Below are 16,775 nucleotides of genomic sequence, written 5' to 3'. Positions count from 1 at the left end.
ACCTGTAAACACTCAGGAAGGCCAACTTTCTCAACTATTACATCTGTACGTGATGAGAGTGATTTTGCCCCAGTGAGTAAAACGTGTACCTCTGATGGGACTCGAACCCACAATCCCCGGTTTAGAAGACCGATGCCTTATCCATTAGGCCACAGAGGCTGGCTTGAGCGGTGTTGGCGGTGTGCTTGCTAAAATGAACACTTGCGAAGTGTACCCTTCCAGGTGCGCTCCTCTACGTCTGCAGAGAGTCAGGACGTCGCATGAGCCTTTCTTGTGTTCATGTACGTACTCAGATGTATCGAAGTCCATGCACCTACTTTCTGCTGGCAATTCTTATACCTGCCGCCTTAGGCTGTAGCGTTTCTGAACTCCAAGTCCTGCACACAAGACAGTTGACTGACTATTCATATGTGTCATACTGTTTACCAACAAGCAATTTTAAAATAGTGTTTCCTTTCGCAGCGCCATCGCACTTCGAAACATTTTCGCAGCTAACAATTCGATTGATAATGGCCATAGTTTCGTTTCAGCTTGTCAGTAAGTGCATATTTTCATATCTTCGTGATGTCTGGGATACCTGTAAACACTCAGGAAGGCCAACTTTCTCAACTATTACATGTGTACGTGGTGAGAGTGATTTTGCCCCAGTGAGTAAAACGTGTACCTCTGGTGGGACTCGAACCCACAAACCCCGGTTTAGGAGACCGATGCCTTATCCATTAGGCCACAGGGGCTGGCTGGAGCGGTGTTGGCGGTGTGCTTGCTAAAATGAACACTTGCGAAGTGTACCCTTCCTGGTGCGCTCCTCTACGTCTGCAGAGAGTCAGGACGTCGCATGAGCCTTTCTTGTGTTCATGTACATACTCAGATGTATCGAAGTCCATGCACCTACTTTCTGCTGGCAATTCTTATACCTGCCGCCTTAGGCTGTAGCGTTTCTGAACTCCAAGTCCTGCACACAAGACAGTTGACTGACTATTCATATGTGTCATACTGTTTACCAACAAGCAATTTTAAAATAGTGTTTCCTTTCGCAGCGCCATCGCACTTCGAAACATTTTCGCAGCTAACAATTCGATTGATAATGGCCATAGTTTCGTTTCAGCTTGTCACTAAGTGCATATTTTCATATCTTCGTGATATCTGGGATACCTGTAAACACTCAGGAAGGCCAACTTTCTCAACTATTACATCTGTACGTGGTGAGAGTGATTTTGCCCCAGTGAGTAAAACGTGTACCTCTGGTGGGACTCGAACCCACAATCCCCGGTTTAGGAGACCGATGCCTTATCCAATTTTTTTTTTTTTTGTTTCCTTCTTCATGGCTGTTTTTTGTAGTCACACTTAAAGCAAATAGTCTTCCTTGACAAAGAAACGTCAGAGGGCATTTCGAAACTGCCTCTTCTCTCTGAAAATGCTTAAAAAACAAACCATATTCGGTGAGAAGCAACTATTTATAATGGCTTCTTGAAAAATAAATGAATAAACGTTGAATTCAAAGAACGCTAATTCCGGTAAAAACTAAAATAATTTTTTTTTTTTTTTCACGATTGTTAAGTAAGTTAGTAGTGGTGAACACTCTCTTACGTTTGTCTTCTGTGTCCGCAGATATTTCTTGTTAATTCTTTTACATCAAGGTCTTGATTAAAAAATTTGCGTATGTTTCTTTATATTTACTAGTCTTCAGTAACATGTGATGCTCAGTTAGCAGAGAGATCCAAAAATCCTCTTGGCTTTTCTCTTCCTTCGTGAAGAGGTAATGGACCGTTGCCGGTTTCAGCCAATTGACTGCGTTGCGTTTCGTGTTAGGAAAGGGTACATCATCCGGTGTCAAAAAGTCCGCAGGCGTTATAGCGTTAGGTGACGTTCGAAGGATGAGTGCCAGCTTTCGTCGGACATTCAGCCAGATATCTTTAACCTTGTCGCACACGAAACGATGTTCTTCGTTATCAATTAAACTACACGTTGCACACAAAGGCGAATCCGCTAAGTGGATCGAATGAAGTTTCGAGTTTGTTGCAACTTTCCTATTTACAACAAAGTACCATGTTGCTTTCAGATGAGTAGCTAAGTTACGGTTATGAATATTTGCCCATATCACTTTCCAGTTAGAACATGGATAGTTTTGTTCTATTTTGTTGTTCTTCTTTTCTCCCATCAATTTGCCATATATTTCTTTTACGTTTGTCATGTCTTTTTCCGGAATTCTTGAACGTAGGTAGCTATATTCTATTAAAAACCATCGTAAATGGTAAAGTCCGCTCGGTATGTGCTGCACATTAATGGGTGGAGAGAGGTCATCTGGAGCTATTTCAGATAGCAAGTGCGCGGCGATACAGCTGCCGGATTGTCTCCATTGTTGAAATGTATTGGAGATGTACAGAGCCTGCGACTTTTTAGTAACATTCGTTAAGTTTAAGCCGCCATTATTAGTGGCGAGCGTCAGAGTGTCATACTGGATTTTAAATATGTGGCCACGGCTCACAAAATAGCCTATTGCTGACATAATTTGTTTGGCGATGCCGGCGGGTATTGGCAGTATCTGGGCGACATAATTGACTTTGGAAGTAATAGAGACGTTCGCTAAAGACACTCTCTGAATTTCATTTAACTGTCGAATACTATGTGTCCGTACACTAGCTCGTATGGTAGTTAGTACTTGTCTATAGTTGGCCGCAATAGTTTGACGTATATTTTTTCGGAAATCAATGCCGAGACACTTCAAGGCTGTTAGCTCACGTAACTGACCGTGTGTGCGCATGCCAATGCCACATCCGATATTGAATATGCCGGACTTGGTTTTGTTTAACCTCGCGGCTGACGCTCGTTCGTATTTTTCTATTATGTGCATTGCCGTCTCGACTTCCGCTACATTCATAACGAGAAACCCAACATCGTCTGCATAAGCTTTACATATTATTTTGTTTCCTCGTATTTGCAATCCTTGTAACCGCTGAGTCAAGGTAGCGAGCAAAGGTTCGATGGCCATGGCAAAAAGTGCCATGGACAACGGACAACCTTGTCTAACGGAACATGCGATGTCGACTGGCCGGCTAGACTGTCCATTTATGATGATTCTGGAGGAGTTATTCGTTACCAAACGTCGTATGAGGTCGACGAATCTCGGCGGAAAACCCATTGCGCCTATCGTTTTCAGGAGGTAGGAGTGGCTGATCCTGTCGAAGGCTTTATCGAAATCTAAATACACGATGGCACATTTTAGTCGACATACTTCTGCTATTGAAATTATGTCGCGGTAGTCGGACAGCGTCTGCTGAATTTTCCTACCCTTGCCCACGCTAGACTGATATGGGCCGGTGACGCTGGCCATTACATTTTTAAGTCTGTGGGCTAAGAGCCGCGAAAAAATTTTATAGTCACTGTTCAGCAGAGTGATTGGTCTCAAATTTCCAATTTTCTTGCCAGCCGATTTTTTTGCGATTAACACTATCATACCTTCGCGAAAATCTTTCGGTATCTCCTTATTGAGGTTCAGAAGTTCATTACAGATGCATGTTATTCTATGTTTTATATGTTCCCAGAAGACTTGATAAAATTCTGCTGGTATGCCGTCAGCTCCAGGGGATTTATTTTTTGCACTTTGATAGACAGCATAGTGTACATCGTCTTCGGTCGCCTCCGCTATTAGAGCTTCCGCGTACGCGTTACCAACGCGTCCTTGCAGGTGGGTCAGTAAATCGTCCTGTGCTTTTTCGTCTACCTCTTTATGTGAAAACAAGTTGTCGAAATGGGTTAGTATTTCTGCTTTTATGTCGTTGTGCATTGTCAAGGTGGTTCCATTATCAGTTTTAAGCTCCGTCAGTATTTTGCGGAATCCTCGTTTAGTTTCACGAATCACATGATATACCGAAGTGGCTTCTTTTTGCGCCACAGTCTCTGCTCTTGACCTTATTTGGTATCCTTCAAGCTGTTGTCGCCTTAATGTCAGTATTTTTGCCTGGATTTTTTTAATTCTCCCATGGTTCCCAATAGCTGTAGCACCTTGCAGGTAGAGTTCTCGGAGACAATGAAAGTAAAATTCTATCGTTCTTTTCCGCCAAAAGCTCTTCTCCCGGGAGTAGTTGATGAAACATCTCCGGATCTGAGGTTTGGCGCATTTGAGCCACCAATCCAAAGTCGAGTGGTAAGAGACGAGTTTGGTCTCGCAGGCTCTCCAAATGGTGAGAAAGGCTTCTCGACAGGCAGGATCTTTTAAGTGTGAAACATTAAGTTTCCATGGCCCTTTATATCGACAGGTTCCTTGTCGTTCCAAATTTAATGTGCATATATATGCAGCGTGGTCCGAAAAAACGGTTGGCCAAACTTCAGACTGCAGGATGCGGTGTTTCAGATTGGGCGAGACATATATTCGATCCAACCGGCTCGCTGAATGATTAGTGAGGTGGGTAAAGCCGGGTGCCGCGCCGTGCGTTTGCTCCCACGAATCAGTTAAACGGAGGTCGGTGACGATACGTTCCAGGTCCGGCGACTTGTTGTAGTTCGGAGTTTGGTCTTTGGCATGTATGACACTGTTAAAGTCGCCTCCAAGGATGGTATGGGTGCAGTGTACACCAAACAAAGGAACAATTCCCTCCTTAAAAAACTGTGCTCGTTGGCACCGATTGGTAGAACCAGATGGGGCATAGACATTAATAATCCTGGTGTTATAAAGCGTGCCGGCAATGCCTCTCCCGTTAGGCAGTTTTGTTACGTCTGTAATGACGACGCCCTCTTTGAAAAGAAATGCGGTACCCAAATCACATCCAATTCCAGGATTGACTATAGCATTATACCCCTGTATGAAGTCAAGTTCAATGTTTGTTACTTCTTGTAAAAACAAAATGTCCACATCAGCTGCATACAGGAAATCTTTTAAATTTTGTAAATTAAATGGGCTACAAATTTTATTGATGTTCAGCGTAGCGATCTTATATGCCTGCAACGGAACTACGTTAGCCAAGACGGGAGTGTAATTAGGAAAAACTCTGGCAACATATCATTTCAAAAAAACATTAAGAAATCTGACACGAGAGACATGTGGACACAAGTCAGTAAAACCGTTCAGACTAGAAATATTCATGACTTGGGAAGGGATCAGTCGGCTTCTCCGTGTCTGGGACAGTATCCGTCGCGGCGATGACATTCAAGACGACGTCATCTCGTGGTGTGGCCATCGTGGTGACTGTAACGGTTCCTGTGGTGTCCATAATTTCGTCCTCCTTTGTAGTGTCGTCGACATCGTCTGCCCACGGATTCGACAGCCCTGTCATCGGTTCGTCATTAAGTGGTGCACTATATTCAGGTGTTTGCTGGTGATTTTTATCTTCGGTTCGGGTAATTGCTACGTCATCGGAGGGCAAACTGGCAGAACCTGAGGTACTATCCAAGGACACAGGGTCTTCGTTAGATGACTGCTGATTGCACTGCAAGTTCTCAGATGCAGATTGACGTATTTTGCCCCCTATTTGCTTCGCCTGTTCACGCAGTTGTGGTGCAGTCTGCTCTGCACCTTGACGCGCGATCCTCCGTTTTTTAGATTTCTTGGGAGATGCGTCTCGTGGTGGACTTTGGACGGTACCTGAAGAAGCCTCAGGTTGCAAAGTAGCACTACTCGAAGTGATTGACGCCTGGTCTGATTTCAGTGCACTTGACGGGCTGTGGTCAGTGCCTAAGGCAGCTGCAGGATTCGGAGGAGCACCACTAGAAACGGCTGGTGGCGAGTCCGTTTTCTGTGCACTTGATACGCTTTTGATACCTCCTAAAGAAGCTCCAGAATGCAGAGGAGCATTACCCGAAGCGACTGAGGTCGCGTCCGTATCCATTGCCTCATTGGGCGATTCCACGGCGACAAGGGCAGGAGCAGATATGTCTTCGCAGGAGGGTTGAGTGTCTACAGATGCTACAGCTGAGTCGGTCGGTTGGTCGGTCGCTTGTGGGTCGGTATTCGTAGTAACTTCGGGGGGCGCAGTGGCACTTGCAAAACCGCGCGCTACGGCGACATACGTCACGGGCAGCGTTGACATAGCAGGGGGTCTGACGGCATCGCCGGCAGGCAGTTGCGCCACTCGCCTTTGAACACATTCTGCACGAACGTGGCCTGGTAAATTGCAGACAGCACACGTTTTCGGTTGGTCATCGTACATCACAACAGCTCTATATCCGCAGACGTTTATAAACGACGGAATGTGCTTCTGCAATTCGACTTTTAATTGGCGCACACCATTCAAAACAGGGAATTTGTGTGCAGCAGACCACCGTTCGGCAATATTACTCAAAACTTTCCCGTATGGAGCAATAACAGCATTTATCTGGTCACTTGTAATTTCAAAGGGAAGTTCAAAGACTCGCACGGTCCGAATACCTAGACCAGCATGGGCAACGGTAACCTCCCCAACATTTCCGTCAGCATGTTTAAATTTCAGAATTCCACCACAAGATCGAACTATTCTTTCACACAATTCTGGACTGGCAAGTTTCACGAAAACCACACAGTTCATAATCGAGAAATGTATGCCAATAATATCATCAAGTCCTATTTTAACATCATCCTCTAACCACTGTTCAACATCAAATGACCTCGGTCGGACAAAGTTGCGATCAAACGTGAATTTCAAAGTATCTTTTCGTTGCGGTTGCGACATCTCTTAATACTTTTTCATGTCTACACAAATACTATAGACAGCGACGCGTTGCAGCAAGAGCAGAGACTTACCACGCGGAGCTAACGCAGCACAGCACAAAGCACGGCACGTCCGACCTCCAGCGCAGCCGCTGGCTGACTTGGTCCATTAGGCCACAGAGGCTGGCTGGAGCGGTGTTGGCGGTGTGCTTGCTAAAATGAACACTTGCGAAGTTTACCCTTCCTGGTGCGCTCCCCTACGTCTGCAGAGAGTCAGGACGTCGCATGAGCCTTTCTTGTGTTCATGTACATACTCAGATGTATCGAAGTCCATGCACCTACTTTCTGCTGGCAATTCTTATACCTGCCGCCTTAGGCTGTAGCGTATCTGAACTCCAAGTCCTGCACACAAGACAGTTGACTGACTATTCATATGTGTCATACTGTTTAGCAACAAGTAATTTTAAAATAGCGTTTCCTTTCGCAGCGCCATCGCGCTTCGAAACATTTTCGCAGCTAAGAATTCGATTGATAATGGCCGTAGTTTCGTTTCAGCTAGTCAGTAAGTGCATATTTTCATATCTTCGTGATATCTGGGATACCTGTAAACACTCAGGAAGGCCAACTTTCTCAACTATTACATCTGTACGTGGTGAGAGAGATTTTGCCCCAGTGAGTAAAACGTGTACCTCTGGTGGGACTCGAACCCACAATCCCCGGTTTAGGAGACCGATGCCTTATCCATTAGGCCACAGAGGCTGGCTGGAGCGGTGTTGGCGGTGTGCTTGCTAAAAAGAACACTTGCGAAGTTTACCCTTCCTGGTGCGCTCCCCTACGTCTGCAGAGAGTCAGGACGTCGCATGAGCCTTTCTTGTGTTCATGTACATACTCAGATGTATCGAAGTCCATGCACCTACTTTCTGCTGGCAATTCTTATACCTGCCGCCTTAGGCTGTAGCGTATCTGAACTTCAAGTCCTGCACACAAGACAGTTGACTGACTATTCATATGTGTCATACTGTTTAGCAACAAGTAATTTTAAAATAGCGTTTCCTTTCGCAGCGCCATCGCGCTTCGAAACATTTTCGCAGCTAAGAATTCGATTGATAATGGCCGTAGTTTCGTTTCAGCTAGTCAGTAAGTGCATATTTTCATATCTTCGTGATATCTGGGATACCTGTAAACACTCAGGAAGGCCAACTTTCTCAACTATTACATCTGTACGTGGTGAGAGAGATTTTGCCCCAGTGAGTAAAACGTGTACCTCTGGTGGGACTCGAACCCACAATCCCCGGTTTAGGAGACCGATGCCTTATCCATTAGGCCACAGAGGCTGGCTGGAGCGGTGTTGGCGGTGTGCTTGCTAAAATGAACACTTGCGAAGTTTACCCTTCCTGGTGCGCTCCCCTACGTCTGCAGAGAGTCAGGACGTCGCATGAGCCTTTCTTGTGTTCATGTACATACTCAGATGTATCGAAGTCCATGCACCTACTTTCTGCTGGCAATTCTTATACCTGCCGCCTTAGGCTGTAGCGTATCTGAACTCCAAGTCCTGCACACAAGACAGTTGACTGACTATTCATATGTGTCATACTGTTTAGCAACAAGTAATTTTAAAATAGCGTTTCCTTTCGCAGCGCCATCGCGCTTCGAAACATTTTCGCAGCTAAGAATTCGATTGATAATGGCCGTAGTTTCGTTTCAGCTAGTCAGTAAGTGCATATTTTCATATCTTCGTGATATCTGGGATACCTGTAAACACTCAGGAAGGCCAACTTTCTCAACTATTACATCTGTACGTGGTGAGAGAGATTTTGCCCCAGTGAGTAAAACGTGTACCTCTGGTGGGACTCGAACCCACAATCCCCGGTTTAGGAGACCGATGCCTTATCCATTAGGCCACAGAGGCTGAGGCTGGCTGGAGCGGTGTTGGCGGTGTGCTTGCTAAAATGAACACTTGCGAAGTTTACCCTTCCTGGTGCGCTCCCCTACGTCTGCAGAGAGTCAGGACGTCGCATGAGCCTTTCTTGTGTTCATGTACATACTCAGATGTATCGAAGTCCATGCACCTACTTTCTGCTGGCAATTCTTATACCTGCCGCCTTAGGCTGTAGCGTATCTGAACTCCAAGTCCTGCACACAAGACAGTTGACTGACTATTCATATGTGTCATACTGTTTAGCAACAAGTAATTTTAAAATAGCGTTTCCTTTCGCAGCGCCATCGCGCTTCGAAACATTTTCGCAGCTAAGAATTCGATTGATAATGGCCGTAGTTTCGTTTCAGCTAGTCAGTAAGTGCATATTTTCATATCTTCGTGATATCTGGGATACCTGTAAACACTCAGGAAGGCCAACTTTCTCAACTATTACATCTGTACGTGGTGAGAGAGATTTTGCCCCAGTGAGTAAAACGTGTACCTCTGGTGGGACTCGAACCCACAATCCCCGGTTTAGGAGACTGATGCCTTATCCATTAGGCCACAGAGGCTGGCTGGAGCGGTGTTGGCGGTGTGCTTGCTAAAATGAACACTTGCGAAGTTTACCCTTCCTGGTGCGCTCCCCTACGTCTGCAGAGAGTCAGGACGTCGCATGAGCCTTTCTTGTGTTCATGTACACACTCAGATGTATCGAAGTCCATGCACCTACTTTCTGCTGGGAATTCTTATACCTGCCGCCTTAGGCTGTAGCGTATCTGAACTCCAAGTCCTGCACACAAGACAGTTGACTGACTATTCATATGTGTCATACTGTTTAGCAACAAGTAATTTTAAAATAGCGTTTCCTTTCGCAGCGCCATCGCGCTTCGAAACATTTTCGCAGCTAAGAATTCGATTGATAATGGCCGTAGTTTCGTTTCAGCTAGTCAGTAAGTGCATATTTTCATATCTTCGTGATATCTGGGATACCTGTAAACACTCAGGAAGGCCAACTTTCTCAACTATTACATCTGTACGTGGTGAGAGAGATTTTGCCCCAGTGAGTAAAACGTGTACCTCTGGTGGGACTCGAACCCACAATCCCCGGTTTCGGAGACCGATGCCTTATCCATTAGGCCACAGAGGCTGGCTGGAGCGGTGTTGGCGGTGTGCTTGCTAAAATGAACACTTGCGAAGTTTACCCTTCCTGGTGCGCTCCCCTACGTCTGCAGAGAGTCAGGACGTCGCATGAGCCTTTCTTGTGTTCATGTACATACTCAGATGTATCGAAGTCCATGCACCTACTTTCTGCTGGCAATTCTTATACCTGCCGCCTTAGGCTGTAGCGTATCTGAACTCCAAGTCCTGCACACAAGACAGTTGACTGACTATTCATATGTGTCATACTGTTTAGCAACAAGTAATTTTAAAATAGCGTTTCCTTTCGCAGCGCCATCGCGCTTCGAAACATTTTCGCAGCTAAGAATTCGATTGATAATGGCCGTAGTTTCGTTTCAGCTAGTCAGTAAGTGCATATTTTCATATCTTCGTGATATCTGGGATACCTGTAAACACTCAGGAAGGCCAACTTTCTCAACTATTACATCTGTACGTGGTGAGAGAGATTTTGCCCCAGTGAGTAAAACGTGTACCTCTGGTGGGACTCGAACCCACAATCCCCGGTTTAGGAGACCGATGCCTTATCCATTAGGCCACAGAGGCTGAGGCTGGCTGGAGCGGTGTTGGCGGTGTGCTTGCTAAAATGAACACTTGCGAAGTTTACCCTTCCTGGTGCGCTCCCCTACGTCTGCAGAGAGTCAGGACGTCGCATGAGCCTTTCTTGTGTTCATGTACATACTCAGATGTATCGAAGTCCATGCACCTACTTTCTGCTGGCAATTCTTATACCTGCCGCCTTAGGCTGTAGCGTATCTGAACTCCAAGTCCTGCACACAAGACAGTTGACTGACTATTCATATGTGTCATACTGTTTAGCAACAAGTAATTTTAAAATAGCGTTTCCTTTCGCAGCGCCATCGCGCTTCGAAACATTTTCGCAGCTAAGAATTCGATTGATAATGGCCGTAGTTTCGTTTCAGCTAGTCAGTAAGTGCATATTTTCATATCTTCGTGATATCTGGGATACCTGTAAACACTCAGGAAGGCCAACTTTCTCAACTATTACATCTGTACGTGGTGAGAGAGATTTTGCCCCAGTGAGTAAAACGTGTACCTCTGGTGGGACTCGAACCCACAATCCCCGGTTTAGGAGACCGATGCCTTATCCATTTTTTTTTTTTTTTTTTACAATATTATCAGATTGACTTGGTATATTTCACGAGAATTCAGACAACCATAGTCAAATCATCATTTAATATTAGCTGCAAAAAGAAAATCAACAAATTAGGTGAAACACAAATAAAACATTTCTTCTGAAGGGGAAGACCAACCCGTTACCCCACCCGTATGAATTTTGGGTGTATATATATACATGCAAAATAGAGAGAGAAAAAAAAAATTACGAAAAAATACAACAAGGGAGGGGACTCGAGCTCAGGGAAGAAACAGGAATCACAGGGGAACTTAACCAACCCCTTGACGGTTAAACACAAGAAAAAGCATATTCGCAAAAAGCGTTCGGTATTGTGGTAACCGCTGCCATTTCCAATGCGCAGTTGACAAATAATGGTGAAAAACGCGGGGATCTGGGTCATTACCGCCTTCAATGACGTAATGGACATAGTAACCCAAGAGCCAAACAATCGTGTTCGTTTTCGTCTGAGGAAAATAAGAGATGTCCGGATGTAAGAAGATGTCGTCTGGGAATGCGGTTTCAGGCCCTCTAGTAAGAAAAGCTAATTGACGGCGGACCCAGAGCCAATGATCCCGTCCGCAAGCAACTAGCCTGTGAAGTAAGGTGTCAGTTTGATGACATTCCTCACACTGATCAGTCGGACGAAGGCCAATACGAAAAAGACGATCACCAGTAGGTATCAGACGGTAAATGACCTTATACCACGTTGAAACAATCTCCATCGGCAAAATGGGAAGACTAAGATGAGACCAGACCGTTTTCCATGACGTTGACGGGGAAGCAAGTTCAACAGAAGAAGGGAAACATGCTGTACCCCAACGGATTTGTAGCATGTTGGTAGTTATATGCGTCATAGAAAGTATATCAGCACCCAGAATACCGACAAGTACAAAGTATTCACGAATGTGCCGCAATTTAGGATTAATCCGTCCAACATCAACAGGAGGGGTCAGACTGGCTGGCCGGAGGCGGGAAAGTAAACGAGAGGTGACTGAATGCGGAGCCCGCGTACAGGTTAAAACATTGCGGCGGGCAAATAAGATGGACGTCTTCACTTTGATATCTGAAAGACCCAATCCTCCAAGCTTCCGAGGCCTGGCCACAACTTCATACCGGACACGGAAGACATGGCGGCGCCACAGAAATCGACTAGACAGCTGTTTCAGCCTGCGGGCCATCATCGCGGGAAGCGGGAAGACCTGCGCAACGTAGTATATTTTACTGAAGACATAGGTCTCTAAAACCCGTGCCTTGTGAAGGAGGCTAAGGGAACGGCGGTCATGTTCAAGGATCGCCCCGTGAACACGACTCGTAACCTCACGCCAATTTAGTGCCGCCATTTTGATCGGATTACGATCCACTATGATCCCCAAGGTCTTATGGCGATCGACAACCGTCGCCCAAGGAATGACGACATGATCAAAGCCTCTCAACGGCAGGAACGTGCATTTGCGATCATTAATGCGAGCGCCAGCAAGACCACAAAATGAATCCAAGGTATCCTTAAGTCGCGGTATATCCTCGGCATGTCGTACTAAAACCATGACGTCATCGGCGTATGCACGGACTGCAAAAATTTCCCCCAATATATTCCAGCCACGTAAGTGCATGGTGAGATGGCGAAGTAAGGGCTCTAAGGATAGAACAAAAAGTGACATGGATAAGGGGCTTCCCTGGGGTAACCCCCGTCTGATCGATATCCGGGGGGTAGGGTGACCGTTCACAATCACCGAGACACTGATACCGGTAAAAAGATTAGTTAAGACTTGTCGAGCATCATTATTAAAGCCGACAGCGGTGAGCACTCTCGATAAAAAATCATGGCTGACGCGATCGAACGCTTTTTGGAAATCAAGAAAAAGGAAAGCCCCTGGGATATTAGCGGCAGCCGCCACCGAGATTACATCGCGACATTCGAGAACGGAAGTCAGTATCGTGCGTCCAGGCACACAGCTTTGGTGGGCGGCAATAATGGTATCGAGCAGCTTAGAGAGACGGATATTAATTGCTCGAGCGACAAGTTTATAATCAAAGTTAAGGAGAGTAATAGGACGGAGGGAATCAATTGCAGGTCGACCTGTGGATTTCGGGAGGAGGACCATTCTGCCTTCCTGAAAAGGAGCAGGAAGTGAGACTCCCCGCATCACTTCATTTACCATTGACGTTAAGGTGTCACCAATGAGCGGCCAAAATTGAACATAGAACTCCTTAGGAATACCATCTAATCCAGGCGACTTGCGGGACTGCGATCCTGCAACAACATCATATATGTCATCCTTCTGAAAGGGACACAGAAAGGCGTCGTTTAATTGAGGAGTGACGACGCGAGGCAGCAAGGAGGTAAAGTCGTCAAGAGAGGTTTCCGCCGGGACATGGGTATCGTACAGATCAGTAAAATAGGTGTAAACGAAGTCAGAAATGTCACGGTGAGAGGTGAACACGCGGCCGTCAGCGGTTGTGAGGGAGGCAAGGCACCCACGTTTCCGGCGCGACCGTAAACGGACTAGATGGTAGAGTGACGTCAGTTCCTCTTGTAGAAGGGAACGTGGTTGAGACCTCGTCCGCAGGCCCTCCATTTGAATGCGTTTGAGCTGCAGCAATTTGGCTTTGATGCGCTGTATATCAGTAACCCGGAGGGGAGCATGCGTAGCACTATCGTACAGTTGACGTAAGACAGAATAGTAAAATTCTTGCGTTCGTCGATCTTCTGCCACCTTCGCAGCCCCAAAACGCATGAGGGCCCTACGGATGTGAGGTTTTGCATACAGTGTCCACCATGCCACGATAGACGGGTACCGGTCCATAGTACGAGAACAACGTGTCCAAATGTCCTCCAGGACGATACCAAGGGAGGTATCTTGCAAATACGCGATATTGAGCATCCAAGGAGGACGAAACAATTTTACCGGTTGTCGCTCGTAATTAAACGTAACGGCTACAGCGCAGTGATCAGTAAAACAGGCTGGTATCACATCAACAGCCAGAAGTTGCCCACACAAGGAATCGGAAAGGTAAAAGCGATCGAGGCGACTGCTAGACGTGGGAGTAAAGTAGGTATGTCGCACAAGTGTAGGATAGCGAGAAACCCACACGTCACGCAGGTGCAAGGAGCGCACAAGGTCGTCGAGTTCTTTACTGAAATTAAAATTAGGAGACTGATCTACCGGCCGTAGAACACAATTGAAGTCCCCACCTAAAATTATCTTTGTCGGGGATTTACGAAGCAGGTAAATGACTTCTTCTTTATAGAAACTCGAGCGTGCGGTAGTACAACCCGAACCAGAAGGGGCATAAAGAAGGAGTAAACTGAGATCATAAAACGTGCACCCGATCCCCCTTTCACTGTCAAGTACTTCGAAATTCATCAACGGAATGCCTTCTCTATAAAACAAGGCAGTGCCCGTAGAAAGTTCGGAAGCGACATTAAAAAACGTCGAGAACCCAGGAATGGAAAACTGGTCGAATAGGACTTCCTGTAAAAAAACAACATCTGCCCCAGACTGATAGATAAACTGTCGCAAAGCGGCGAGCCGAAGCTCAGAACGTATTCTGTTAATATTCAGAGTAAGAAATGTATATGCTTGCATGGAACTTCAACCTACAAAGAAAAACAAAGATCGGTAGAGAGCCGTCAGCTGACGGAGCAGCATACAAGTAATCATACCAGAAACAAGCGCTGAACCACAGAGAGAAAAACTACGAAACAGAACCCTCATCTTCCCACTGCTTTTTCTTCGGCCGTGACGCGGCTCTCCGTGGCTGTTTACGGATTCGACTGCGGCTCCGCGGTGCCGACGCTGCAGCGTTCGGCTGCGTAGGAGCATCATGTAGACATTCCGTGTCAGATTGCGAGAGAGAGGCTTCTACATCCCACTCGTCCGCAGACATGGGTTCACGGTGGGACAGTTGGTGAATAACAACGGGATCCACTGGCTCTGGAGAATCAATCAGTTGTTTGATGGGAGGAGGCTGTGACCCAGAGGGGGCGACAGAAATTCCAGAAGGGGGATGCGAAACAGAGTCAATAGGAGAAGTGTCAGAGAGCACCGGAGAAGACACGTGGCAACCAGAAGCAGGTTCCGTCACGGGCGTCTCCGAAGAGGCTGCCGCGGTAGCAGGAACAACGTCAGATAAGGTGTCAGGGAGCTTCTGCAAAGGCGTGATAGCACCTGTGGCTTCCTCATCCACGATTTCCGACTGAGAAAGAGAGTCCTTTACCGGAGGCCCATCGGAAGGGCGAGCCAATAAGGAAGATTCATCAGCCGCATCATCCTGTGTTCGCCGACGCTTGTTGTGAGAAATCAGCGCGGGAACATCGGAATTATGGGCAGCAACATCCCTACTCAAGGACAACGGGGGAAAATCACGGCCGTTGTCGGGTAACGGATCACTGCGTCCCTCAGTAACAGTGAGCGATTCAGTCCGAGATCCTTGCGGGAGAAGATCAGCTAAAGTCAATTTTTTACGCTGTTCGTATGTAGGTTTTAATACCACCACACGCCGCGGACAATTAGTACGGAAATGACCAGTTTCATTACAATAATAACATGTTCCTTCCTGGCCACTGTACGTGATATGGACCCTATAACCACATACCTGTAGGTGAGAAGGAATAGGTTTTTTGACCACCATTTCCACCGACCGAATACCACTATATACCTGTAAGCGGTGCTGAGCAGACCAGCGTTCCTTTCGAATATGGCGTACGTCCCCATAAGGAAGCAAAACGGACTTCAGAAAAGAGTCGTCAACCTCGGGCGGAAGGTTAAATACCCGAACATTCGTATATACCACTTCTGCATTTGCCAAGAGAACCATACTAGTGGAACCATCACGGTGCGTAAAGGGTACCTGAGAACCATGACGAGAAAGTAGCCTATCAACCTGGAGCGGGTCAAGAAACTTAACAAAAAACACATATAATTCGCTGTCGAAATATGCGGTATGCACCTGATCAGTAGTGACCTTAACTGTATCGACTAACCAGTCATGTATCTCCAAAGAACCGGGCTGGACGTGACGCGTGGATTTGTCAAAGGTAAAACTGACTGTACCTGTACGCGGAACTTTCGTGGGAACCATGGTGGACATCACGGCGAGAGACGACGCCGCGACAGGAAGGGCCGCACGAACACCAAACACCAGCCGACAACCAGCGATGCGACGCGCACGGAGACCAACACGGCACTAAACTGACAGGAGGAAAACACGCTGCGCTACGGTAGAGGCGGAACTAAGAGCACGACCTAGTCGACCGACGCGCGAAGCGAGAATACTAGTTAGGCCACAGAGGCTGGCTGGAGCGGTGTTGGCGGTGTGCTTGCTAAAATGAACACTTGCGAAGTTTACCCTTCCTGGTGCGCTCCCCTACGTCTGCAGAGAGTCAGGACGTCGCATGAGCCTTTCTTGTGTTCATGTACATACTCAGATGTATCGAAGTCCATGCACCTACTTTCTGCTGGCAATTCTTATACCTGCCGCCTTAGGCTGTAGCGTATCTGAACTCCAAGTCCTGCACACAAGACAGTTGACTGACTATTCATATGTGTCATACTGTTTAGCAACAAGTAATTTTAAAATAGCGTTTCCTTTCGCAGCGCCATCGCGCTTCGAAACATTTTCGCAGCTAAGAATTCGATTGATAATGGCCGTAGTTTCGTTTCAGCTAGTCAGTAAGTGCATATTTTCATATCTTCGTGATATCTGGGATACCTGTAAACACTCAGGAAGGCCAACTTTCTCAACTATTACATCTGTACGTGGTGAGAGAGATTTTGCCCCAGTGAGTAAAACGTGTACCTCTGGTGGGACTCGAACCCACAATCCCCGGTTTAGGAGACCGATGCCTTATCCATTAGGCCACAGAGGCTGGCTGGAGCGGTGTTGGCGGTGTGCTTGCTAAAATGAACACTTGCGAAGTTTAC

The 16,775-nt window shown here is 46.6% G+C and overlaps 9 non-coding genes across 9 annotated transcripts; all 9 read right to left on the bottom strand.

The window, feature by feature from the left end:
• Window positions 1-86: 86 nt before the first annotated feature.
• Trnar-ucu (transfer RNA arginine (anticodon UCU)) lies at window positions 87-159 on the bottom strand. Its single transcript has one exon. It is a non-coding gene; the product is annotated as a tRNA-Arg (tRNA).
• Window positions 160-661: 502 nt separating this feature from the next.
• Window positions 662-734, bottom strand: Trnar-ccu (transfer RNA arginine (anticodon CCU)). Its single transcript has one exon. It is a non-coding gene; the product is annotated as a tRNA-Arg (tRNA).
• Window positions 735-7,305: 6,571 nt separating this feature from the next.
• Window positions 7,306-7,378, bottom strand: Trnar-ccu (transfer RNA arginine (anticodon CCU)). Its single transcript has one exon. It is a non-coding gene; the product is annotated as a tRNA-Arg (tRNA).
• Window positions 7,379-7,880: 502 nt separating this feature from the next.
• On the bottom strand, window positions 7,881-7,953 carry Trnar-ccu (transfer RNA arginine (anticodon CCU)). The gene has a single exon. It is a non-coding gene; the product is annotated as a tRNA-Arg (tRNA).
• Window positions 7,954-8,455: 502 nt separating this feature from the next.
• Window positions 8,456-8,528, bottom strand: Trnar-ccu (transfer RNA arginine (anticodon CCU)). Its single transcript has one exon. It is a non-coding gene; the product is annotated as a tRNA-Arg (tRNA).
• Window positions 8,529-9,036: 508 nt separating this feature from the next.
• Trnar-ccu (transfer RNA arginine (anticodon CCU)) lies at window positions 9,037-9,109 on the bottom strand. The gene has a single exon. It is a non-coding gene; the product is annotated as a tRNA-Arg (tRNA).
• Window positions 9,110-9,611: 502 nt separating this feature from the next.
• Window positions 9,612-9,684, bottom strand: Trnar-ccg (transfer RNA arginine (anticodon CCG)). The gene has a single exon. It is a non-coding gene; the product is annotated as a tRNA-Arg (tRNA).
• A 502-nt stretch (window positions 9,685-10,186) lies between these two features.
• Window positions 10,187-10,259, bottom strand: Trnar-ccu (transfer RNA arginine (anticodon CCU)). The gene has a single exon. It is a non-coding gene; the product is annotated as a tRNA-Arg (tRNA).
• A 6,388-nt stretch (window positions 10,260-16,647) lies between these two features.
• On the bottom strand, window positions 16,648-16,720 carry Trnar-ccu (transfer RNA arginine (anticodon CCU)). The gene has a single exon. It is a non-coding gene; the product is annotated as a tRNA-Arg (tRNA).
• Between the last annotated feature and the right edge of the window lie 55 nt (window positions 16,721-16,775).

Source organism: Schistocerca gregaria, chromosome 1, assembly GCF_023897955.1.
Source record: "Schistocerca gregaria isolate iqSchGreg1 chromosome 1, iqSchGreg1.2, whole genome shotgun sequence".
Lineage (NCBI taxonomy): Eukaryota > Metazoa > Arthropoda > Insecta > Orthoptera > Acrididae > Schistocerca > Schistocerca gregaria.
The sequence above is the reverse complement of the archived record's forward strand: the minus strand, read 5'-3'. Positions and strand labels throughout refer to the sequence as shown.